This window comes from Lissotriton helveticus, chromosome 4_1 (assembly GCF_964261635.1).
Source record: "Lissotriton helveticus chromosome 4_1, aLisHel1.1, whole genome shotgun sequence".
Lineage (NCBI taxonomy): Eukaryota > Metazoa > Chordata > Amphibia > Caudata > Salamandridae > Lissotriton > Lissotriton helveticus.
Window position 1 is genome coordinate 987,878,000 of NC_136063.1, and position 27,798 is coordinate 987,905,797.

Consider the following 27,798-nt stretch of genomic DNA (forward strand, 5'->3'; position numbering starts at 1 on the left):
GGGTCAGTGACAGGTCTGTGATAAGTCGGACAATCTAACTGACTAAGCCTACAATAGTTATACCATTTTCCAGGGTATGTACCATCCCCAATGTTTCGAAATTCGTGTATTCCCTTCATTCGATTGGTCAGTGGGATGGGGAGAGGTCATCACACCATACTAATGTGAAGTCATTTTTGTTTGGTTCAATTGTTCTATGTTCCCACCCTTAAATGTACTTTCCCACGCTTTTATTCCACCCAGCACCATTCATATTACTTTTAATACAATGTATTATAATTTGTACACATCTTCTTCCCCTCTCCGGGTCAAGAGGTAAAGTTCTCAGGCGCATTACTGGTAAGATGGGAATTGGCAGAAATTCAATGCCATCGCTTGAGGTCTTGCAGTGTTCCCAGCACATGTGCAGAAGGTTTTCAAAATGGCGATTCAAGTCACCTTTCAGGCCCAAATACGAGTTAATAATAAAGTCAAATAAGGACACGTTAGAATACAAAAATAAATGAATGCACTGTATACCACTTATTTCTACTCTAATCCCATTACCATATTTTAACTTTTGCATTAGCAGAGTAGCAAAACACGCAATGTTTAGTACAAGCAAAAGCATATGCATTAGCATGTGAGTATCAAAGTGGCCATTTTAGGCACTACTTGCCAGCTGCAAAGAATTCCCTCCAAAAGCAAAGGTCGTCATACTACGTAGATGCAGTACTCGTATGCACAAAAGAGTTCCCGCATTTCCAGCAGCCATTTTTAGACACTCGAATTATTGGTTAGTAAAGCACATAGCCAAGCTTCCCTTAGATACAGAAATGTCGTGTGGTGCAATTATTAGTATTTACAAAACATGTTGGTTAATTCGTTACATGTTATTTCGAGAGGATTGAGTACAAGCAAGTTTCTTTACGTATGAACATTTGCTCCATCAATCTCCTGTTTGATGGCATTTTATGCCATCACTAATTACTGAACCATATGACAACTTTAGCAGTCTCCCAATTCAATTTCATCTATTACTTTAGAATTTCCCTTTTCCCTTTTCTTTTGGAAATCTTTCATTCTTTTGTAAATATCTCCCTTTAGTTCTTCAAGTTGAATTTCATCATATTTTCTTTTCTTTCCTTTTTCATTTACTGCATACCATTTTCTATTTCTGCAACATTTGCACCAAATCATTATCACTAAGACTAATAGGGCTATTCCCATTATTGGCATCAGTATTTGACCAACAAAGCTTCTTCCAATATTATAAAACCAACTACCTACAGAGGAAAGTCCATCAGTTAGTCTTTTCCATGCACGACCAACCTCCAGTGGTTTTGGACATATCTCCCAATTTCTATACTTTTGTCAGGTATGTTGGGTGCAACACTGTTGCGCCTTCAACATTTTAAAGACTCTGCCCTCTTTTGCTAATAATATGTCAAGAGCAAGTTGATTTTGCTAAACCATAGATCTTACCGCAACTAATTCGGTATTGATCAATAAGAATCCTCCAGCAGTTTCAGTTGATAAGTGATCCACCATTGTAGACAATTTACAAATTCTTTGTGTATTCAGAATTACTCTCACTGAAGGTATCAATGCACTAAATATATCTCCTACAATTTCTGAAAAACTAGCTCTTTTCTTTCGTGTTGGTCCATTATTTTCTTCATTGCTTCCAGTGATTCTTTTGACATGATATACCTTTGGGAATACTATTCCAAAATAGCAACTCCCATACAAATGATCAGGCAGCTTACAATAAGCTTTGTTTCCCCAAATATAATAGACTCCAGGAGATACTGGGTCAGTTGCCCCTTTTAGTCGCCAACCCCCGATTATCAGGAAATTGTGTTCACATTCACAGGAACTAATGAATATATAGTTATACTCTGTTTTTAACCTATGGAGACACAGTTTCCCCTTCTTTTAAAGGTCCAGGGACATAGCAGGATGAGTCTTGCCAGTTGCAATAAAATCTTCCCTCTCAGCCCATTTAGGTATCTGAGGTTTCGGTTCAGTGGCCTGAAATCCTGTCTCCTTTTCTCTACTAAGTTCAAAAATATTCTTCTTCATGTAACCTACATGTTAGATTATCCTTATGTGCTTCAGCTCTCTCTATTGTTTTCATTGTTAGAAAATATTCACCCATAAACTGAGAATCTCTACTGCTAAGGACAGGGTTCATGTTTCTGCGCAAAGGAATTTCACAAAAAATCCCATCTATGTTAGAATAATAATATTGTAATTTTCCAGTTCTATAAAATAAGCTAGCTAAAATACTACATGAAATACCATATGTCAGTGGTAAATGATGATATGTCACTCCTTCTGCTACTGATGTCCAAGAATTTATAGAAAACGCCCAGGCAGAAGACAACCAAGAAATAGTAAGACCTGAGCAGGACCAGATAGGTAAAGAAAAACAAGTTCAGGAAGAAGAAGGAGAGCAAAGTCAAAGCAAACAAGTTCCTGAAAAGGATCAGAATAGTGTAGAAGAACACATCCAGGCAGAAACGGCAAAGGCAATAAGCCCTGGACTAAGTCAGATAGAGAGGAAATCTGAAGACGAAAGTAATCAAAGTGTGCCACAGATCAACGAAAACAAAAGAGCATTTGGAGAAAGTGAAAGAACAGTGCCAGCTAAAAGACTCAGAAAAAGTGATACTTGGGCTAGTATTATCAAGAGACTGAAATATTGCTGTAAAACAATAATTGAAGAACCAGAACAAGTAGATGGAGTAGGTAATCTGGACCATCAACAGAAAAAACCCAGAAGAAGAAGTCCATGTTTGAAAAGACTGAATAATAAATTCAAGGGTCCTGAATGGACATATGTGATTCTTGAGGACTTTGAGAATCAGGAAATAAGTGGAGACAGTGATGAAGAATTAAGTGCTGATTAAATTGACGAGGAAGTGAGACCAACTTGAGAAAAATTACATTTACAGTGTGGATTCCGTACAAAGTGACAAAGAGGGGCATAGGTCTCCTTAGTCAGACAAGGCTAATAATAGAGCTGCTGGAAAACCTAAACGAAATTGTATATAGACATGCTGAAGAATATGCCTATGTAGTTTATTTATAGTGCTGATAGCATGGTTAGGACTGACAATAGCCATACCTTATTTAATGATTGCAAATAAACAGAATGACACTAGTACACATGGAAAGGTAGCTAACCTTAAACAAGACAGAGTAGAAGTAGAAGCACCAGATTAGACAGAATTACACCACAGTATGAATAGAAATGAGACAGATTTATGTAGAAACCATGAAAGTTAGTGATTGCTATGTATGTATGAAATTACTGACATCAGTAGCAGAAGGAGTGACATATCATCTTTAGTTTTAACTCTGCCGCCCACAGGTGCATTTTCATATTGCCCAGCTGCATTATCATATTGCCACTGTCAGAGACCTACTTTAGTTTTAACTCTGCCGCCCTATAACTTATAGCCTAAGATTACCAGCGCTAACTCTCTTGTAGCTGCCGAGCCTGTGAGTCTGCGAGAGAATTAGTGCGTTAGTGTTGCCTTAGCGGCACATCAGTGCATCTAGGGCGTTGCAGCTACAACTTTCCGGCAGTGCCGACAGACCTGCTGAGGGATCTCTAAATAAGAACTAAAATATGGTCGCAAAGAAATTGCGCTCTGGTAGATTGCTATATACTAGAGTGTGCAAAATAACTAAAGCTAATCCTTTAAGGAACAACTTACTGCAAATAAACAACTTGAAAAGTTTCAATACCATCCCTTCCTTTTTTCCAAAAAAAGAAATAAGCTTAATTTCAGCAGGGATGTTGAAGTCTACTCGAGAGGCTAAACTAGTCCCTGGGTAGTCGTCACCAACAGCTTCTATTAAATTATATCACAGAACTTGAGGAACTTGGACTAGGGACACCCAACACTTGAAACCTAGGGAGGCTGGCTCTTTGCTGGCAAATTTAACCATCCACTCCTCTACCAATGGAATCTCCCAACTTGAAGGGCTATCTCATCTAGTACCTAAAGCCAGAGAACCCATAATGGAAGATTTTACACTCCCTGAGCTACCTGACCTCAACATTAATTTAAATCAATCTTCTAAGATGCCCCACGAATCAAATCTAGAGTCGTCCAGGAATCATATCCCTGCTACCTCACTTTCCCCCGCATCTTAGGCTCGTCCCGTTGAAATGCAACTGTTCAGTAGTACACCCAGCGAAACAAGCATGTTGGATTTATCGAGCTCGATTACACTTGATCTATTCCCGAACTTTCACCCATCAATTCGTAACTCAGAGTAAAAAATGCAGATGTCTGAATCATTATTTTGCCTAGAAAGAGTGCTGTCTTCTATCCTAACCTTATTGGAGAAATCAGTAAGTAACTCTGACAATATTCTGGATTCTCTTTTGGCCCTGACTAAGTTTATAGCCTTTGAGCAAAGATATTCGCCTGGTAAAATCGGCCTACCTCCTTCCCATAAGCCTAACATAGGGAAGGGTTCTCCTCCCCCTTTATCTTTGGAGGATAACATCAACCAGCCCAATCCCATTCAAATAGGCTCTCTTCCCCACGCTAAAGGGCAGGATTTTGGTGTTCAGGCTGGTAAGCCTTTTACCAGTAGGAAAGACAAACTCAAACCGAAAGAAAATGAAGATATACTTGATAATTTACACTCCTCCACTCTTCACAAACTTTTCGATTCTGGGACTCTAGCTTCAGGGGTTGTATCTACGTCTTGCCCACAAGCAAAGAAGGAAAATGTATGTACAATTCGAAAAAGTTTTCCCCATCTTCCTAAAAATAGGTGTAAAAACTCCTGAGCATCCTATAGTGGAGGGATTAAAAGCTGGTTGTTCATCTACCAAAGGAAAAGCGACCAAGAATAAAAGTAGCAGTGTCTGTAAGAAGAAGAAGAAGAAGGAAAAAACTGAAAAACGTAGAAGGATAAATAAAAAAAGGGCAAAACGTCTTCGCTTTGACCCTAATGTAATCCACAATATGCCATCAGTCCCCGACTCATATGTTTTGAAGAAGGAACATGGTCAGACAGAACCCAACCTATCAGGTTCTTGTCCTCATTTTTCAAACCCAAGTGCTCCAACTCGATTCTCCCAAGAGTCATTTTTATTGGATATAAGTGTTCCCTCTACTGGTCAGAGTAACTTAAACCCTAATGCCTCACTATTTGCTTCTTCCTTAGGCAATAATGGTATTCATAACCCTATTGAAAATATTCCTGAGGTAAATTCTCAATTTAATCATTCATTTTCTGCTCCTTACACTTTGGATTTTTTGTTTATCTTTGACCATGAACCTTTTGTGAATAGGTCCTTCCAGTTAGGTTGGTTTGCTAAAATCTCCGGCCTTCAAATGATCCAAAGCAATGACCTTGCTCTGGTTCAGGTCCAAAAATATAATAATCCTAGGGGAGCAAGAGTAACGTTTGTATCTAAAGCTATCTCCCATCTGATTATGTTACACAGTGATAAATTATGTTGTTGTGGCATTTATGTTCTTACACCTGAAGAGGATTTAACCATAACAAAGCGGTCCAAAATCAGCAGTCTACCACTTATTCAGAAATCTCCACAAAGGGCATACCCCACTCGGAGAGAGAGAGTATACTGCAGGTCTCCCTTGGAAAAGAAGGCAGGAGGGTCTCGCTACTCACAGAGAAAAAGACCCAGTGTGAATCTTCCGCAGAGGAGGAAGATAAGAAATGGAGTTGGGTAGCAGGCACTCTTAATAAAAATTGATCCTTAGGCCTACAATGTGGGAATTCTTCCTAGCAAGGATATTAATGTGATATCTTGGAACACAGCCGGTCTAAGTACTAACAAAAACAAACTCTTATTTTTTTTTAAACAGAGTGCAGACATAATATGTCTACAAGAGGCTTGGATCACAAAGGATTGGTCCACTGAAGATGATATAGTTCTGCTCCGGCCTGCGTTTCCTGTGAATAGAGGACACGCTAAAGGAGGTATTGCTGTTATGCAAAGTACAAATCTTAGTTGGTCATATAAAGAATTTTTTCACACCTCCAACTTAATTCAGGCGATTAAGATAGATCTCAAGGATGCTCAGGAGCGATTACATTCCCTGCCGATGTAAATGTCTATTTACCTCCTGATGCATCTACCTTTAACCTATTTAAATATCTATTTGTTTCTATTCCCTCTACCTTGGAAAGGGAAGCTTGCACTTTTCTAATATTAGTTGGAGACTTGAATTCTAAAGTCTCCTCTCACAGTATAAGGGTATTTGCAAAAAACAAAGCCTTAAATATCCCCACTGCCCAATTCCCAAATAAAAGCAGAACAGATAAAAGAGGTGCTACACTACTAGAGGGTTTGAGAAGCTTAGACCTTATCATTTCTAATGGGAGGTTAGAAAATGATATTCCAGCAAATTATACTCATAAGGTGCCAACTGCGAGATTTATTATTCATTATCTAATTGTCCCCTTAGATATTTTTTGTAATCTCATATGAATGGACGTTTTGGGAACTGATTTTAGTGCAACAACAACAAAGAATCCGCAGGTCCTGAAGGTGAATATATATACTGACGAATAGACAGTCCAAACCCCACAGGAAAACAACAAAACAGGACTGAATCCCATCTCCCACCGAGGTGGCATGTTTCATCATTTGGGATCTCCTCTTGGCTGCACACTAGTGCAGCCAAGGAGCTACAACTCCTTGCTAGTGTAAAGGAGGAGCTTACGGATGTTTTGATGTAATCCGTACCTAGGCCACCTAAGATCGATGGAGCATAAAGCAGTGTGGTGAGAGTTTGTGATGCTGTGTATGTGATAAGTGTATTAAAATTGACTGCCAGGAGAGAAATCTTTTTATTTGGTATCTTGTGGTGTCAAGGGTTAAAAAGCAGTAAGGGTGCGATCTGAATAAATGTGTGAGCGCACTAGTGAGACGGTCTACATGTTTCAGCCAACCTTGTTCCTACATTGATCGTGGATTTCTTCAGGACTTGGTTGTAACTACTGCATTCTAGATATGTGACAAATGAACACAAACACAACCATAAATGAACGATACAACCATATACCTATGTAATGCTTTATGTTGAAACTACAAGCATAGATGTCGCATTCCTGTTGGAAGAAGACAAGAGTTCATGTGTACATGCAAGTTATAAGTCTGTATATATAAAAGAACATTTCAAAACAAACCTTCAGGACCCGTGGTTTCTTTGTTGTTGTTGTATATGGTTAGGGGATTTATCTGCGCAAGTCAGTAAACTTCCCTCAGACCCTTTCTCACCTGGTATTATATTAACTGATTTTAGTGACCATATGTTGATCTGCTCCAAATTTAATTTGACTTGTGCTGAGGTAGGTCCCTGGAAAATTGAAGACAGCATGGTAGGGTTCAATGCAACAAATGGTAGAATTAAGTGGAATTCTCAAGCGACTGCTAATTTAAAAGCAAATTTAACAGCTTTGATAAATGATCAGCAGCATTTAATATTGGCCAAGAGTGACTCTTCTCAATTTGATATACTTGTTGATTTTTCCCATAATATAGGTTCTTTGGCTACAATATGTAAATCTTCGCAAGGTCTGGCTAAACAGAGTTCATATTTTGATCCAATGCTCTCCTTAAATAGGGAAATAAATAAATTAGTGAGGGCCCAGTTTCTGAACTTTTCTATCAAAGGAAGTAATCTGATCAATCTATTAAGGAGGAAAAGGCAAGAAAAAAATGCTCCTTGAAACAAATAAAGGAAGATGGCGTTTGGGTGCAGTTAAAAGAGGCGGCCTCAAAAAATAAACCTAAAAATTATTGGAAAATAATCGCTGATTGCTGTGGCACAAGAATGAAATCTCCTCCCGTTCCTATTAAAGAAGAGGATTGGAAACTCCTCCTGGCAGAACTCTACTCTGCAAATTCTAATTCTACTAGCTTTGTCCCCGCTGCACCTGACTCCTCTGAAACTTCTATATTCAACCATGCCCAATCAGTGAATGAAGGCAGACGGTGCACTTGTGGCAAAGTAAGACATGTAAGCAGTAATTCCAAAAAATACTTCTTTTATTCAATCAGTCTTTAAAACCGCCACACAGCCAACACGTTTTGTTCCCAATTGTGCCAAAATGGAACTTCGTCAGGTCCTTGAGTATCTAACCAATCAGTGATGATAAACAATATGTTTGATGAAGTAAAAACTCAAAGGGCACAATCAGCCTGAGACATGGTGTATACAGGAGAAGTCTTACACCAATTAGTTTGTAGAAATATGTCAGACAATTGTTCGTCAGAGCCAGGTCACCCCTTATTCACCCAGAAATCCTGATATGTACTTTCTAAAGCGTATCTTCGTAGGGCGGGATAATAATGGGGTGAATAAGTGGTGACCTGAACCCTGCCCATTACTATGAGCTCCCCGAGAATCTCCCAGAAATATTTATCTTGGAATTTAGAACATGGAATGCGACGTTGGCTCACCTTAAGTCGCATGAATCATTTACCTTTAAATGATTTAACAGTAAGCTGGTCCGAGAATATGAAAAATGGAAAAATATGTAATTGTTGTGAGTTGAGCATTCAGAATCTGGATCATGTCTTGTTTGTCTTGTTTGTCTGTCCAGCATTTATTTTGAGTTGTCGCCGCTGGCTTCGGCCGATGTTTTTACAAAATGGCGATAAAGATGTAGCTTCAGCCCGCGACTTTCTTTTTAATCCAAAGAAGAAAGCTGTCTAAGTAAAATTATTCAATTTCTTTAACGAGGTTATGTATATATTTTAATCTTTTATAAATTCCTCTAAATGGGCAGTTATCCCTGTACCTGTAGCCCTATTATGAAGTATTAATATTATCTCCTTCTTCTGATTGCATTTCGCACATGCTTTGGCTACTATTTAATTGCTCTTTGCACAACTGGAATATGTTTTGCTTTTTGTCCATTTTTTTGTTGCTAATTTTAAAATCTGATTCTCTATTGATGCTGGATTTTGGACTATATTATGTATATGCATCTGCTGTAACTCAACTGCCTTTTTTATACATGTTAGGATATGCTTTGGTATTCCTATTCTCTTGCTGCTAATTGGACTTTTAATTGTATTTTGCATATGAACGGGCCGCTAATTTTAAATTCCAATTTCTGCTGAAGCTGGACTTTCAATTGTATTTTGCACATGAACTGGCTGCTACTAAATGCTCTTTGCACAATTAGGGATATGCTTTGTTACCTTAATCCTATTACTACTAATCCCAAACTTGCATATGTAGTTGCTGCCTTTAATATCCTACCATATACTTTTTATGTAGTAAGTTATATGTAGTCTTTTATGTGGACCTAATTTGAGTTCCAAATCTTAAATACATTTTGAATTTGAATTTGACTCAAGCCTGTATTCTTGTCTGGTATGCTTCTGAGTCCCATCAGGACAAGAGGTAAAGCATCAGGCCCCTCCAGTGGGGTGGATGCACACACTTTTCCCAGTCTTTACTTGATTGTGCCATTTAGTTGTTCTACCACTCCAGAAGCCTCTGGACGGTATGCACAGTGCATCTTTTGCTCAATTTTAAATGCATCACAAATTAATCAAATTATTTCATTATTAAAATGAGACCCTTGGTCTGAATCAATAGTTACTGGAAAACCGAACCTAGGAATGAGCTCTCTCAACAGGAGTTTGGCCACAGTTAAACTGTAATTTCTTCTGGTAGGGTATGCCTCCACCCACTTGGAAAAATAAACAAACAAGGACATATTTTAATGCTCGACAAACAGGTAACTGAATGAAATCAATCTGGAGTCTTATAAATGGACCCTCTGCTTTACCAATTTTTCCAGGACAAACTACAGTTTTCCTGCCTGGGTTCATTTGTTATATTATACACAAAAGGAACCAGGAGGTCTGAAAACCAGATAATCTGGCTAAGCTGTCTTATAAGACTACCAAGTCAAAAGGTGACCAAGTCACCGTAGAACAGCCTTTAAACAGGGAACAACTGACAATCTGGCAACATGTGAAACACTCGACAGACAAACAATATTATTCACAAACTGGTCGACAAGATCCATACCATCAAATAGTGGATTACCATCAAAGAAAACTTAATGATTAGTCATATCATCTGGCTATCCACCTTGTGAAACTGGCTAGTCCCTTGATCATCGAGACTAAATGCAACAAAATCAATAGTTAGTATTGGATCCAGTCCACAGATTTCTATGACTCGCCATCTGATAGCTAATCAATGATGGTTGTGAAAATTGTGAGAAATACAGTGCAACATAAACAAATGTGGTGAAATAAAATAGGATGATATGTCCTCAAAAAATAAACTTAAATGCATAGCAGGGCACATCCCCTAATTAAACACTAGAACAGTGCAAGCGACGATATAAACAAATAATTGTCGCAAAATGGGCGAACATGTTTCTACCTAACGGGCACTAGATCCCTCGGCTTTCATCAGGGCCTCTGCTCTCAAAATAGTTGCTACTGCTATCAAAAAAGTGACCAAATCAAAATCACAGACAGATAAGTACAAATGAATGAATACGTGTAATAAAGGTTGGAAACGATACAACCTGTACCAACCACAGACGCACTAATCCTCCATGTCAATGGAATATATGGATCTATAAAAAATAAATTCATTAATGTATTGTTTCTGTCAGTGTTCACTGGTTCCCAAACAAACGTGTTCCCAAAATGTATGTGTATAGAAAATTTTAAGTCATTGCTCACCCGATTTGACAGGGGAATGGACCTCACCTCACCTGGACCGTGCTCAGGTCTACGAAGCCCCGCTCTATGGATTTAAAGATGCAAACAAAAGGTGGAGAGATCATCCTGTTTTTACATCAACACATATTCATAATGTCATATAACTACCCTCTGTTGATTATGTCCACTTTATCCATTTGTTGACAAATTAAGCATCTCTGGCAAAGACACTGCAATATTCCGGAACCTTGCATTAAACCAATCTTGTCGAAAAAGTCTAATCATTGCATCTCTGCCTATTTGCGTGTCTCCATGATACATACTAGCCATTGGTGCAAGCATACAGTCAGGTAACACAGGTCTCCTAGCTAAGTAAATTATTATACCATCATCAGTTCTTCTCTGACAACCTATGTTCTCCCATTCCTCCTTTTCTTTTGTTTCTGCTAAATTTTGTAACTCTCTCACTTCCTCCCATGTTCATATGCCCCCAAGTAGCATAAGTTGGCAGCTGATTCCACATGCATCAATTTTCTTGTTTACTGCTATTTTGTATTTAGCAACTTGGTCAGCATAATGATTACCAGCTGTCACTTTATCGTTTCCAGATTGGTGAGCAGCACACTTGACCACAGCCACTTTTTTGGGTAATTGAATTGCTTCAATTAATTATTTTACAAAATGTCAATTTTTAATAGGGGTTCCTGAAGAAGTATTGAAATCCCTTTGCATCCAGAGCTGGCCAAAGTCATGCACAACCCCGTAACCATACTGACTGCCAGTGTAAATGGTTACTTTCCAATTTTTCCCAATTTTGCAAGCTTTGATTAAAGCTACAAATTTGGCTACTTGAGCAGACTTGACTCCTGGTAAATTGGATGCTTTGACTATTCCAGCCAATGTGCACACAGCATAAGCAGCACTCAATCCTCCTTCCTCGTGACACATGCACGAGCCATCTTCAAACAGCTCTTGTCCTGCATTCCTTAGAGGTTTTTCCTGTATGTCTGGGCGTGGTTTGGTACTTAGTTCAGTAACATTAAGGCATTCATGTTCGACCTCATCTTTTACTTCCTCAAAAGGTGAATAAGGCATCATAGTTGCTGGGTTTAAGACAGTACATCTGACTATCGTTACATTTTCTGCACCTACTATAACTCGCTCATACTTAGTCAGCTGACTAGGAGTAAGGTAATGAGTCCGGGTTTGCATTAGCAAAATCACGACTGCATGTGGGACATGCACTGTCACAGGGTGTCTCATTACAATTTATTCACTCTGTTCCAGACTCATGCAAGTTGCAGCTACAGATTTCAGGCACCCTGGTAATGCAGATGCCACTAGGTCCAAAGTGGCAGAGAAATATGCCGCTGGACGTCGCATTAGGCCATGTGTCTGTGTTAGGACTGAGCGAGCACAATTGTCTTCTGCATCACAGAATAATGCAAACTCTTTAGAGTAATCTGGCATACCTAAGGCAGGTGCTTCACATTGATAGTTGCGTAATTTCACAAAGGCTGTCATGGTTTCATCATCCCATTCTACTGGATCTCTTGCTCTTTTCTTTGTCAATTGTATCAGTGGTTTAGCTAGCACTACAAATCCCACAATCCACTGCCTGCAATATCCCACAACTCCGAGAAACATCCTGATTTCTTTCTGAGTCTGAGGTAATCTCATATTTCTGATCATTTTGATTCTTTCTGAAGTCACTCTTCTGACCCCTCTTTCTATTTGGTGTCCCAAATATTTGACTGAAGTGGTACAGAATTGTAATTTCCTAGGTGACACTTTATAGGCAGGAAGGCAGGAGACAGGAAAGACTCTGGAGAACTCATCTTGAGCCTGAGGAAAAGACTAAACATAAAAATCTTATCACAAATTATAAGGCCGCAATTCTTGCAGCCAAACAATCCTATTTCACTGATTTGACCACCTCCCTCAGCTCTCCTAGAGATCTTTTTAAAATTGTGGACTCCCTCTCTTTCACCCCGTCTCCAGATCCCACTGTTCCGACACAAGAACTCTGTGACCGGATTTCCACGTTTTTTCACAACAAAATAGCCGATATTCACTCTGCTCTTGAATCCTTTAATTCCACTCAAGCTCTCGTCCCATCCCCAGATCCTATGGCCAACCCCACTTTGCCTCTAGTATTTCCAGAACGCCTGTCCAACTTTCCTCCCCTCTCCTATGAATGCTTAAATGCTCTTCTAGTTAAGCTTAAATCTGGCTCCCTCCTCGACCCCTGCCCTCTTAAAATTCTGAAAGACTGCAGAGAAGTCCTTCTCCCCCTATACCTGGAGGTCATGAATCTGGCAATTTCAAAAGGCGTCTTCCCTGAATCTTGGAAGCTGGCTATCGTAAAGCCCTTACTGAAAAAGCCCACTTTAGACCCTGGCACTCTTAAAAACGTTCGTCCCATATCCCTTTTGCCTGCCCCTGCCAAAATGCTTTATGCTCACCTCAACCATCATCTCAGCGCCTTTCTGGACAAAGCTAGCCTGCTGGATTCCTCACAGCACGGCTTTCGAAAGGCGCACAGCACCGAGTCAGCCCTTACAGTGGTAGTCAATAACATCCGCGCTAAGGTCGACAGTGGTCATCCTACCATTCTAATCCTGCTCGACCTTACAGCTGCCTTTGACACCCTGTCCCCAAACATCTTGTCCAGGCGGCTCGGTGAAATGGGAGTGGAAGGACCTGCCCTTAGTCTTCTGACTTCTTTTCTTAACCAACGTTCCCAAAGAGTCAAACTGGGTGACTTCCTCTCCTCTGCCAAGCTTTTGCACTGTGGGGTCCTGCAGGGCTCATCTTTGACCCCTACGTTGTTCAACATATATGTGGCTCCTCTTGCAAAGCTTGTGAGATCTTTTGGACTGGAAGTCCTGTCGTACGCCGACGACACCCAGATAATGGTCTCCCTATCCCATTCTGTGGAGTCTACGGCCCTCAACTTCGAGAACTGCATGGAAGCCGTGGCAGGTTGGATGTCCACGAACTTCCTTAAGCTAAACGGTGAAAAAAACGAGATCCTCATCTTCGGTGGCAAACAAGATCTCTGGTCCTCGGATTGATGGCCATCCTCCCTCGGAACCTGCCCCCTGCCGTCCTTAGTTGCCAGAAACCTGGGGGTCACCTTTGACACCACACTGGCATTTGATAGACAAGTAGGCAAAACCGTGTCAACTTGTTGTGGGGTCCTGAGGATCCTCAGGAAGCTAGTACACTATCTCTCCCCCGATGCCCGGAAACAGGTGGTTATTGCTCTCATCTCACTCCGCCTGGACTATTGCAATGCCCTCTATCTTGGTATCTGCAAAAAACTCGACCACCGCTTACAGACTATTCAGAACGCTGCAGCCAGGTTTGTGGTGAATGCCCCCAGACTTGCTTCTGTTACAGAAATCAGAAAAGACCTCCACTGGCTACCTGTTCAGGCAAGGATCAACTTTAAGGTTCTGGTTTTGACCTATCAGGCCCTTCATGGCCTGGGTGCCGAGGACATAGGGTCTCTCGTTTCCTTCTACACCCCGGGTAGAGCCCTGAGATCTGCTCACAAAAATCTTCTTGTGACCCCCCGGGTCGCCAAGGCCAGATGGGGCGGGAGGGCCTTTTTCTCCCTCGCCCCCAAGCTATGGAATTCGCTTCCAACCATCCTTAAAACTCAGCCTTCGCTTGCCCTTTTCTGGAAAAATCTCAAAACCTGGCTATTTGCTCAATCATATCCTTAGGTGCTGCCTCCTTCGGATGCCTCCGATCACTCAGTTGTGTTCTTTCTATCTTCTTTGCCTTGATGCCTCCGGGTTAAGTTGCGCTCTCATAAATCGCGAATTCATTCATTCATTCATGCCCACCTTCAGCCAAGTGATTCAATAATGCAATGGAATCAATGATACAATAATTTTGAGTTTTAGACGCGACCAATAAGTCATCAATGTATTGCACCAAGAAGGACTGTCTGGGCAACACCAGAGATTCAAGACATTTTTTCAAAATCTGATTAAAGATCGATGGACTTTCTATGTATCCTTGTGGAACACGATTCCAAATGTAAACATGCTCGTCAAATTTGAACGAAAATAAAAGCTGACTGTCTGGATGCAATGGAATGGAGAAAAAGACATGGCACAAACCAATTACCGTGAACCATCCTGCACTCCATGGTATCTGATATAGGATCACTGCTGAATTCGGTACTATTGGACAACATGGTACAACAATTTTATTTATTTTGCGCAAATCTTGCACCACCGTATATTTTCCGTTTGGTTTCTTTATGCCAATTATAGGTAAATTACAGGGACTACTCATTATTTCTTTCAATATGCCTTGTTCAACCAAACACTCAATTTCAGCTGCAAAACCTGCTTTTATTCTGGGCTCATCTTGTATTGTCGAGTATTTGGGTAAACTGCTCCTTCTTTTTACATTTGCCATCAATCTTACTTCTTTTCCGGTAAAATCCCACACATCCGGATTTACGGTATTTTGGGCCGCATCTGGTAACTCATCTGGGGTCATCTTTTTACCCATGAGGCGCAGGGTCAAGACTGATTTGCATATGGCCATGTCTGAACTGGGGTGGCTTGATGAACAAAATAACAATGGATTAAACCCAGATCTGTGACTGGGGGTGAATGTTTTGCCATTGTGTAACATTCCGTCCATCATCTTGTGTGTTTTGCTGTTCACCCTATGTGGGAAGGGTATGCCCAGACGTGGGTCCCGTGCTCACTAAGCCACTGGAGTCAAGCTATTCTGGCTGAAGACGGCTGATAGCCAGAAACCGGTCTTAGGATGCTTGATTCCGGTCCAGGGAAGACATGGCTTGGAAGTTCGGACTGGACTGTAACCATGAGGCACAGGGTCAAGACTGATTTGCATATGGCCATGTCTGAAGTGGGGTGGCTTGGTGAGAAAAATAACGATGGATTAAACCCAGATCTGTGACTGGGGGTGAATGTTTTGCCATTGTGTAACATTCCGTCCATCATCTTGTGTGTTTTGTCATCTTTTTAATGACAGCTCCTTGTCTTGCTAACATGATTTTGTATACTCCGTCTTCATCAGGAGTCTGAATTGCAACACCCTCCGGTGAGCAATATATTGTGCAGTTCATTTTGCACAATAAATCCCTTCCTAACAGAATCACAGGGCTCGAGTCACAGACCATGAACTTGTGCATTTCTTTAAAATTGCCAATACATACTTCCATTGGTTCTGTAATAGGGGTCCTAATCTGTTTTTTAGAAATGCTCACTACTTGGATCACTTCTACCAAGAGGGATAGGTTTGGGAGGTCTGCTGTTCTCACAATAGAACGGGTAGCACCAGTGTCCAATAAAAAGGTGATGTCATTTCCCTCAACCTTACCTTCTATATATGCGCCAAGTACGCATTCCTCTTCCCCCCTCCCAGGCACCGTCATAAAGTCTCTTTGTCAAATTATGTGTCCTATAAAGGAAACTGTTGTGTTACAGAATTCTTCTTACCACTTCCCTCCAGGAATCCGGTGTCCACATTGTACTTGACTTGACTCACAAAATGTGGCATAGGGGCAGGTGGCAATTGACTCTGTATTACCTGTTGCGGTTGCCTCATTGACACCTTATTCGGAGTCTATAGGTTTACATTTTGAGTTTGGACATTGTTATTCTGTATAAGTTTACACTTGTTTTTCCAATGCCTCAATTTTCTGCACCTGTGACAGGGAAACTTTTTCTTTGCCTCTTCTTGTCTCATTCGCCCTATTGGTTTGCCCCCACTACTTTCACCGTTTCCTTCTTCTTTTCCTTGATTATTTGCATGATTACTTAGCTGAAGTTCTTGTTGTTCTGCTAATTTTAATTGTGCCCACATTACCTTTTCTTCTAGTTTCTTTCGTCCATTATCAATTTCATCCCTACAGTACTTTGCGTACTTAAGGATTTAATCTATAGGTTTTACCTGCCAGCACAACTTATGCTCTTTAATCATTTGGGATATATCTGTCCTTAATCCAGTAACAAAACGACATACAAAATGTGTCCTGTCTTTATTATCGATGTTTTCTAACCCACTGTACTGTTTGAAAACCTGCAAAAGGCACTCATAATATGCATATGCATGTACAGATTCATCTTTATCTTGGGTTGTTCTGTCTATTTTATCCAATCTGTCTCTTTTGGAGGCACCTTTCCATTCAAATAAGTTATTACCTGATGATATTTTTTCATGACCTCATCTGACGGAGCTCCTGTTTTTGCATCCCTTGGGTACTCATTGTTAGGCCAATCTACTGAAATTGTACATTCTGTCCACAAGTCAGCAGGAACAACTATGTCAAACAAACCATCTAAATCCTTTAGTCGCACCTTCGAAACCTTCACAAACCTTTCAACTTGCCTGTACCATTCCACAGTTTTTTCTCTAAGCTTTGGGAAGTCATTTGTAAATGATGAAATATCCTATTGGGACCGTGGCATATGTACATAACCTCCTCCTGGAAATTCTCTCATTGGGCTCAACCTTTCAACCTTTTCTGATTCTTTCATTAAATACTCAGATGTTGTTCGATTTGCCTGTGCTTCTTCCTTTTTCTTTGTCCATCTAGCTTTCCATCTATCTAAGTCTCCCCATTTTTGTAACAATGTCAACAAATCTTTTATCTTTAATTTTCCTCCTGACACATTCATATTCTCTAAATCTTTGTCAGACAATTCTGCCCTACATGGTTTCTGCAATACTTTAGATTTACCGATGTCAATTCCCATTTCCGAGGCGGAATTCATTAACTTCTCATCAAATATTTTTGTATTTCGAGTGATGCTTCTGCATGTGAATAACAATTCCTCTTCGCTGAAAGAATTTAATCTCTCTAGTCCCACATTTACAGCTATCATTTCTTCCAATTCTACTTTCAATTTAAAGATGTCCAATACTTTTGGCTGTGATTTTGGATTCTCTATTTCATCGTGTCCACCTTTCTATTTCTTCTGGGGTTACTACCGTGGCACTTTTTGTTCCTGTGGATGTTTCAATCTGTACCACTCTAGAGCATCCGGGGGTAACTTTCCTGAACTAATAATTTATTGGTTCTCTTATAGGCAAATCCATTAATGAAATTACAAACTCACACTCACTTGATTGATCGTCCACTATTATATTTTCTTTTCTGGGCTGTATAGTTGGAGTAGTCAGAATGGGAGTTTTAGGACCTATTGTCACTGGTTCCGTTAGTGCTTCAGGACTGGTATTTAATTGAGTTATCTTCTGAATTAATTCACTTCTATGTTTATTTATTGCTTCTCTTTCTTTTTCTTGTAGTACCTTTTCTATGGTAGTCTCATGTACAATCTGCGGTACCAAGGGTGTTTTTATAAACGGGGCACTAGGGGTAATTCTATTTGTCTCTTCCTGATAAGGTGGAGGATTTTTCATTAAAAGGTCTTCAAGATAATCGTCTTCAAAATCCCCATTACCAGTTTTGTTTTCTCTGTACATTTAATTCCTGTCAGTTCTTCTGTGGTAAATACAGGATATAATCCTTCCACTACCATATCATGTCTCCATTGTTTCATCTGCTTATCTCGTTGTCTCTCGGGCATATCTAGGATAAAATGTACTTGAGTTCCTGTCACATCGATGTCTGTCTCGCTCAAAAGCCTCAGTCTCCCAATCTTCTAGGGCTTCATACTGCGTTAATCTAGGTCTAGGTTCTAATTCATTCAAGCGAGTTCGTAAATTGTGCACAATTCTTCCATTAAATTTTCCGTACTCTGGAAATGCCAATATTCCATCATCTTTTGTATACTCTATGCAACTTTCTAACCATACACATGTGTGGTAGCCTCTTTCTATCATCATGTATGATGCAGGCGTTTTTGGTGGTGTAATAATAATTCATTCTCTTGTTTTAATGGGTTTATCCTTTTTAAAATAATTTTAGATTTTCTGCATAAATGACATTTTTCTCTTTTCTCCGTACATGACGTTTGGGTTTTCTCTAATGTCCTGCTCGTGGGCAAAACCTATAAATCTTCTATCTGGATGGTTCCCTGTTATAGTTGGATCGAAGTTCCACATATAATCACTACTATCTATTAGCACTGAAAATTCTATTTTTTGCAATTTAATCAACTGTTTACTTTACTTAAATGCTTCTCCAATACCAGCGCGTCTCTTATTTTAATGACCAATAAATCTCAGGTTTAAAAAACACTTTAACCAATGCTTGCACGGCTTTTCTGTGACGTGAGTTTCACTCTCTGCACTCACCCCTCCTTTACAATATTACCTTAGCTACACACCCGCTGTCTCAACCAATCCCAGTGACGTCAGTGCAACACCCGCGAATGACCCCTCCTTTGCAAGGTAATACGACAGCTCAATTTATTTCAATTTTAAATGCACATTTCATTAATTATCAACATAAAAACATTCGCTACTCTGCCTGATTTACTAAATTCAAAGAAAAGTCAATTTCTTTCTCGTCGAGTAAAACTTTTCCATTTACCCATCACACACTACGAGTAAAACGTCTTCTGCTTACTCTTCACTCAAGCGTCAAAGAACCTGCTACTCCTTTTGACTTTCCCTTTCTAGGTGATATAAGACCACAATTTCACCAATGAACTCCTTTGCTGTCAACCACTTTCACTTTTATACAAGGAAATAATCCCTAACCTGTGCTTCAAATGCTACCAAACTTTACACACTTACTTCATCAAGGCCAGTAAACACACTGCAGTGTGGCTTCCACTTACCACTCACAATTCAATATCCCCGTGGAATTCTAGACAACATGGAACAATACAAACGGGTTTTGGTTAAAATATAAATCAATATTCCAATACACAACTAGCTACCTATCTTAACTAAAACCTAAACCATAGCTCTACTACCAAGAAAATATACTGATGGCATGAGGTTACCAGCTTGGGTTATTTTTAAAACACCATACTCACCTATGCCCATAAAAACATCACACAATAAACTGGCAAACCTGCGCTGAGGTTCAAGATTCTATCTGACTTGAATTTTGATTTTACCTGTACACCTTTTTCTTACCAAACCATAATACCTTAATTTCCTCTGGTTGATGAATCGGGCTGTTAGAATAATAGGCATGACAATAACATTGTACCCTTATTTCTTTAAATGACCACAGAGTCAGGAGAGTTTTAAACACTTTATCTTTGCAATATTTTGTGCGTCAAATACCAATACATGTCAGTTATTAATTTCTGAAGGATAAAAATAATAATCAAAGCAAAAATCTTTAGAGACTTAGTAAAATTACTAGACATTGGTACCTGGGAAGGGTGAGAAAGGGAAACGGTACAAAGACATACCAAACAGATTATATTTACCTAGAATGGTGTGAGGACCAACCCCTGGCCAAGGGCTGGAAAGAAAGGGCTCCCAACTAATAAGGTCCCAACAGGTCAGGACAGGACAGTTAACCTCCTCTAAGTGCAAATCCAGCGTTACACTCCTCTCTGCAGCTACTCTCGTTCTCCTTATAGACGGACACAGTCTTCTCCTTCAGCAATCTCCTGATTCTTCTTTCAGAGTGCTCGACCAGCCTTCTGAGTTTCACGACATCCACAATCTACTTCAGCATACGTTGGGTCAGTGACAGGTCTGTGACAAGTTGGACAATCTAACTGACTAAGCCTACCTTAGTTATACCATTCTCCAGGGTATGTACCACCCCTCAATGTTTCAATATTCATGTATTCCATTTATTCGATTTGTCAGTGGATGGGGAGAGGTCATCACACCATACTAATGTGAAGTCATTTTTCTTTGGTTTAATTGTTCTATGTTCCCACCCTTAAATTTACTTTCCCAAGCTTTTATTCCACCCTGCAACATTCATATTACTTTTAATACAATGTATTATAGTTTGTACACATCTTCTTCCCCTCTCCGGGAAAAGAGGTAAAGTTCTGAGGCGCATCACTGGTAAGATGGGAATTGGCAGAAATTTAATGCCACTGCTCGAGGTCTTGCAGTGTTCCCAGCACATGCAGAAGGTTTTCAAAATGGCAATTCTAGCCACTCTTCAGGCCCAAACACGAGCTAATAATAAAGTCAAAGAAGGACACGTTACAATACGAAAATTAATTAATGCACTGTATACCACTTATTTCTACTCTAATCCCATTACTTTATTTTAACTAATGCATTAGTGGATTAGCAAAACACGCAAGGTTTAGTTCAAGCAAGAGCATATGCATTAGCATGTGAGTTTCAAATCGGCCATTTTAGGCACTACTGTGTAGCTGCAAAGAATTCCCTCCAAAAGCAAAGGACGTCACACTGCGTAGATGCAGTAGACGCTTGCGCAGAATGGTTCCCGCGTTTTCAGCAGCCATTTTTAGACACTCGAATTATTGCTTAGTAAAGCACATAGACAAGCTTCCCTTAGATACAGAAATGTTGTGTGGTGCAATTATTAGTATTTACAAAACATGTTGGTTAATTCGTTAATGTTATTTCGAGAAGATTGAGTACTAGCAATTTCTTTACGCATGAAACCTTGCTCCATCAGTCTCATTGTCTGAGGAAGTGGGTTTAGAAGTCGAAAGTACTCTAGATTTTGATCTTTTCTGTGCAAAAAGCAGGGCTATTTTGGTTTCTATTTGAAAGGATTTGGTGGCTTAGAATTAGCTAGACATAAATTTAGCTCCACTTCCTCGATGAAATCATCGTTTTCACATAAAGTACCATTATTTTAAGCTGTCTTGGGAACAGTTTTGTTTGTAGGATATCCTGAATGTTTTTCAATATTTTTTCCCCATTATTGATGCTAGATAATTCACTTATTATCATAAAAGTGTCCAAGCAGGATGCTTTTTGACTCAATGACTCATACTCTACTGTGGTTAAAACTGAGAAAGTGGGGAATTCCGCTGATCCTCCTCTATGCTATACAGTCTATTCAGTATATTCATGTCTAAAAAACTGGATTAGGGTTTGTAATATACTTTAAGTGTGTTAGAATAAGAAAAAAGCCTTATTCATTTTTATATCGATTACCTACTGTCAATCGACAGTAGGTAGCTATAGTAAGGACCAACGTTTCCAAAGGAAAAGTATTTTTTGTTTTGCCATTAACTTTGGCGCTGCTCGACGAATCTTCACAAAATTTTCAAAAAAGCTTCCCCTTTTCAGTCATCTGCTTTGTTGAAAGTTTTGGGGTGATCTGCGGAGGGGGGATGAGAAAAAAGGTGGATCCCAAAACACGTTTTCTCCATGTTGTGTCCATGGGGATTTTTAATTGTTCTTAACATGACTACAGCCCGAACCGCTGAAAGGAATTGCACCAAGTTTGCCAGAAAGTTAGATGTTGGTCCACAAAGCGTGATATTTGTGATTTGGTGTTAATCCGTTCAGTAGTTTGAGAGATATTTAAATTTAACAAATATAGATATCTGGGTACACGAGTCCTTGCATGTGGACTCCCAGATCATACTGACATTTGATTTACTGCCAACACTTCAACAAGGAAGTGTTGGCAGCCATCTTGGGACTCGGCTTGAAGCCACAGGGACCCCACTGGGGGCTAAAAGCATTAAATAAAAACATTTGGCCTCAAAGTTGTAGGTGGAACCACAGATCCGCAGCAAAATAAAAAAAATAAGGACTTGTGGGCTCCCACACGTCTTTTATAGGAAGCCCCCGGGTGAGCCAAATCCTGGGGGCAATGCTTTATAATAATGTGGGGGGTGCCCATGCATCACCCCCCTAAATGCAGCAGAGACCACCACCTCCCTGGGGCAGACAAGTAAAGTGATGTGGGGGGCCCGCATTGCCCCTCCGCAACCCCGGGGGCTGCCACCTACCTAAGGCTATTGGTTACAATTTAGTGTGGAGGAGGTTCCTTTGGCACCCGCCGGAGCCCCGGAGACTGCCACCTCCTCCAGAACTAATGTTATATGAATGCAGGGGCCCAGCTAGCCCCCCCCCCCACAGCCCCTGGGACTGCAACCTCCCCGGTGCTCAAATAATATAATGCAGGGGGTCTGCTGTGAACCCCTGGCCCAGGGGCCACCACCTTCCCGGGACTAAAGTGAAGATTGGACGGGGCCAATGGGAACCACCACCCCCCAGGACCAGCTCCTGCTATGTGCCGGGTTGCACACCCCCGGGCATTAGCTTTTGGTATGGCTTGGCTGGAGCTTTACTGCTCCTTTATGTCAAACGAAGATATCCCTTTGGGCTCCTTATAAAGCATACAGCAATATCTAACTCACATCCAATCATAAACCACTCACCAGCACCAAATAGAAACCGAGGGCATAATATAAAAATATCATATATTCTTTATTAAGCGAATATCATAAAATATTTTTTAAATCAAAAATATCTCATCAATACACATATATTAAAACATTTCATTCACAAAGCAGAGGGAGAACTTTATGATATTCTATAAGCCCACAAACAAACACCTGCTACATATCAGAGACACTTCAGATACTATGGCCCCCATTAGGATGGCGGGCGGACTTTGCCCGCCCCCCACCCTTGCGTAAAATGGGACCGCCCGCCTTAAGGGCGGGGGTCCCGATGTTAGCATTAGCATGCGCCCGCCACAGTGACGGGCGCATCCCTCATTTCTAACATTGTGGCGGGTGGTGCTCACTGCACCGCCCGCCACAATGTCAGAAATGCATGCATGCATTTGCATACACGAAGCGGCAGGCACCGCGTGGTGCCTACTGCTTCGTGTATGCAAATGTTGGGGGGTACCACAGGTACCCCCCCGTGTGCACCCCCCACCCCTCCTTCACTCTGGGGGCCCCTTTCCGTGGCATCTGAATCGGCCCATCATGATATGGCTGGCGGTGTCTGTTAGACACCGCCACCATATTAATCCTTTTCCGCCCCGGCCGCAAGGCGACCGGGGCGGAAAAGCGGCGGACGGTCTTTCCGTCCGCCGCGGTCCCCCTGCCATACTAATATGTTATGTTATGTTATGTTAATAACTTTTATTCGGCGCACAGCTGCCCCAGCGAAGGGGCGTCCTGGCGCCTGATCAGAAACCACAACATAACAGGTCAAAGCTGAAAAGAAGAGGAATCAATTAGCAGAAGCGAACAGGTGAGTTTTAATGGCGCGTCTGAAAAGAGTTAGGCTATTTAGGGCACGAATGTGTACAGGGAGGGAATTCCATAGATCAACCGCCAGAATGCGAAAAGAGCGTCCTCCCATCCTACTCAGTCTGAACCTAGGCTTAATCGCCAGATGGTGAGATTCAGACCTGAGGGACCGCGTAGGGACATACGAAGAAATAAGGCCCCCGAGGGCATGAGGGGAGGAAAGCTTCAGAATCTTAAATGTCAGACAGAGAGCCTTAAATTTGATTCTCTGTCTGACCGGAAGCCAATGAAGGGAGGTCAGGACAGTGGAGACAGAACATCGTCTCGGAAGGCCCACAATAGCCCGTGCAGCAGCATTCTGCACCATCTGAAGCCTAGTAGCCTCAGCCTGATTCACTCCAAGCAGCAGAGCACTCCCGTAGTCCAGCCGAGAAAGGATAGAGGCCTGAACCACCAGTTGCCGCGTGGGAGGGTCGAAGAATTTAAGGACAGGTCTCAGTCCTCGCAGAATACCAAAGCAGGTAGCTGCTGTCTTCTTTGTGTGACTGGTGAAAGAGAGGTGGGAATCCAGCCAGACCCCCAGATTTTTAACTTCGGCCGCTGGAATAGGGGAGACCCCCAATTCGGGAGGCCACCACTGGTCTCCCCAAAGTTCCGCCTGCTTCCCTAGAATCAGGACCTCGTTTTTTTTAGCATTAAGCTGTAGGCAGTTGCTACACATCCAATTAGCCACAGCTATAAGTCCTGCCCGGAATCTGGGCGCATTCACCTCAGGGTCCCCGCTGAGTGTCACCGCCAGCTGCGTGTCGTCGGCGTACGATGTCATGGTAAGGCCACATTGCCTGACGACAGCGGCCAGCGGTTTCACATACAGGTTGAACAGTGTAGGGCTTAAGGCAGAGCCCTGAGGGACTCCCAGACCCAGAGAATGGAACGAGGACTGGCCAGGTGGAATGGCTACTTTAAAAAACCGGTCCGAGAGGAAAGAGCGGAACCACTGAAGAGCCTTCCCACCAATACCCACTTCCTCCAGACGCCGCATCAAAATGTCATGAGACACCGTGTCAAATGCGGCGCTCAGATCTAACAGTAGGAGCGCCGCAGTCTGCCCCGCATCCAGCACTGACCGCAGATGCTCGGTCATAAAGAGCAAAGCAGTTTCAGTGCTGTGTACGAGAGAGATGGGCAGACAGGATGGAATTCACGTGTGCCTCAGTGACCTTCGCGGTCCAAGGCAGGAGGGAGATGGGCCGGTAATTTTCCGGGAGCAAGGGGTCAAGATTGGGTTTCTTCAAAATAGGACTGACCACAGCTTGCTTCCAGGAGGGAGGAACCACGCCCTCAGTGAGGGAGAGATTAATCAGATCCAGGATGGGCTCACGGCACAGGGGCGGGAGAAGAATAAAAAACTCCGGCTTCAGCGGGTCTAAGGGAGAGCCAGATTTAATTTTGAGGCTCAGAGTGTCAAATACCTCGTTAGACATAGCCGGCAAGGAGGACAGAGTTTCAGAAACCGAGACCTTCATAGTACTAGGAGCATCCCCGGGAACAGATGGTGCGAATCCTCGGTAGATTGCCTGCACCTTCTCCACGAAAAAGGATGCCAAGCTCTCGCAGTGCGAGTCCGTGCAGATTTCTAGCGAGGTAGCCCGTTTCCCCATCAGGTCTTTAAGTACCTTAAAGATTAATTTGGAAGGGTTAGGGCTGTTGGAAAACTCAGTTGCGTAATAAGTAGCCCGGGTTTGACAGATAGCTCTGTGGTAACTCTTAAGCTGGGCAAAGTACAGCGATTTTAACGTGGGATCAAAGGATTTCCTCCAGGCTCTCTCAGCTTGCCGGCAAGTTCTCTTAAGCTCGGCAAGAGTCTCATTGTACCAAGGGCTGCGGGTTTTGGCGTGACATTTAGACCAACGCAGGGGTATAAGAGAGTCGAGGGCAGTAAGGACCCAGTTGCAAAACTGTTCATATCCCTGTTCCACATTCTGCAGTTTGCCTAGGGGCTGAGCCTCCAATATCCTGACAAACTCCTCCAGCTTGAGTTTATGCCAATTGCGCTTTAGGATCTGTTTATCCACAGGTTTCCGTTGTGGGTTCTCTAAGGGACATGACACTTTAACCAACATATGGTCCGTCCAACCCACCACCATCGGGTCAGATGTTCTAGCCCGGACTAGGGTGGTGAAGAAGGGGTCAAGTATATGTCCTCCTATATGGGTGGGGGAGGTGACTAGTTGGTTAAATTGCATCGCTTCAAGGTCCGCTAGCAAGGAGCTAATAGGTAGAGATGACGTCAGATCAAGATGTATGTTTAAGTCTCCTACTATGTTAAAGTTAGCACAACTAGAAACCAGCGAGCTAACCACATCTACAAGGGCGGCCTTGAAGGCGGTGTCGTTCCCAGGTGGACGATAGATAAGCATGCCACTAAAGGTAAATTGATGGCTTACCTTTACCTTAAAAGAGGCGCTTTCACACATAGGAAGGTTCTGAGCCTTCCACTCAGCCGAAAAGCAAGATTTAATCGCCATGGCTATACCACCTCCCCTGGTTGTGCGGTTCAATGTAAACACCGTATAGGTAGAAGGGAAGGCCAGGTTTATGATAGCAGTGTCAGCGTCCTGTAACCAAGTTTCGGTCAGAAAGATGATATCAGGAGAGTCCGTATCTATCATGTCCCGGAGAAATTGATAATGCTTGACCAGAGATCTAACATTCAAGCTCCATATATTATGTGTTCGCTCAGTAGAATCTATATGAGTGCCGCGGGCAGTCCCTTCAACAGGGCGCACCCCAATGGGTGAGGCCAGAGAGAAACAACCACAAGCACAGTCATAAGGTCCCGAAAGAGGAGATAAAGGGACATGGTTGCACACTGGAAGATTATCTCTTATAGAGAAGATATCAGCACGATCGTACCTGAGCGTAGTGATGTTACACATGGTGGTACAGTGACAGGAGGCCAGAGTCCATAGCCCGCACCCGCTACCTCGACGCGGACGAGCGCAGACGGGCAGGACTCTGGCACGACTCCGGCTAAGCGACGGCGTCCCGCTGCGCGTTCCCGCTGCGCGGAAGAGGACGACTTTAAATAGGCGTCTCCCAAAACAACTCGAGCGTCGGGACGCTCCAAGATGGCGCCCGCGCAAGAACACACTCACCCCAAACAAAGATGGCGCCCACCGGTATCCAGCCCCGGGACCCGGACCCGCCAAATGGCGGTGAGTTTTCCACAAATTAAGTGCAAGTGAGGGGACAGAAGCCCAGCAGAGCGGTGAGTAAAATCAGGGGGTAAATAAAATAAAATAACCAAGATAAGCTAAAGGTAGATTTAAAATCTCAAAGCCAGCTGGCAGCGCGACCTGCGCTGATGCAGCAGTGATCAGAGCGAGTAACAGTGCGAGTCCGCCTTAAATAGGCGTCTCCCAAAACAACTCGAGCGTCGGGACGCTCCAAGATGGCGCCCGCGCAAGAACACACTCCCCCCAAACAAAGATGGCGCCCACCGGTATCCAGCCCCGGGACCCGGACCCGCCAAATGGCGGTGAGTTTTCCACAAATTAAGTGCGAGTGAGGGGACAGAAGCCCAGCAGAGCGGTGAGTAAAATCAGGGGGTAAATAAAATAAAATAACCAAGATAAGCTAAAGGTAGATTTAAAATCTCAAAGCCAGCTGGCAGCGCGACCTGCGCTGATGCAGCAGTGATCAGAGCGAGTAACAGTGCGAGTCCGCCTTAAATAGGCGTCTCCCAAAACAACTCGAGCGTCGGGACGCTCCAAGATGGCGCCCGCGCAAGAACACACTCACCCCAAACAAAGATGGCGCCCACCAGTATCCAGCCCCGGGATCCGGACCCACCAAATGGCGGTGAGTTTTCCACAAATTAAGTGCGAGTGAGGGGACAGAAGCCCAGCAGAGCGGTGAGTAAAATCAGGGGGTAAATAAAATAAAATAACCAAGATAAGCTAAAGGTAGATTTAAAATCTCAAAGCCAGCTGGCAGCGCGACCTGCGCTGATGC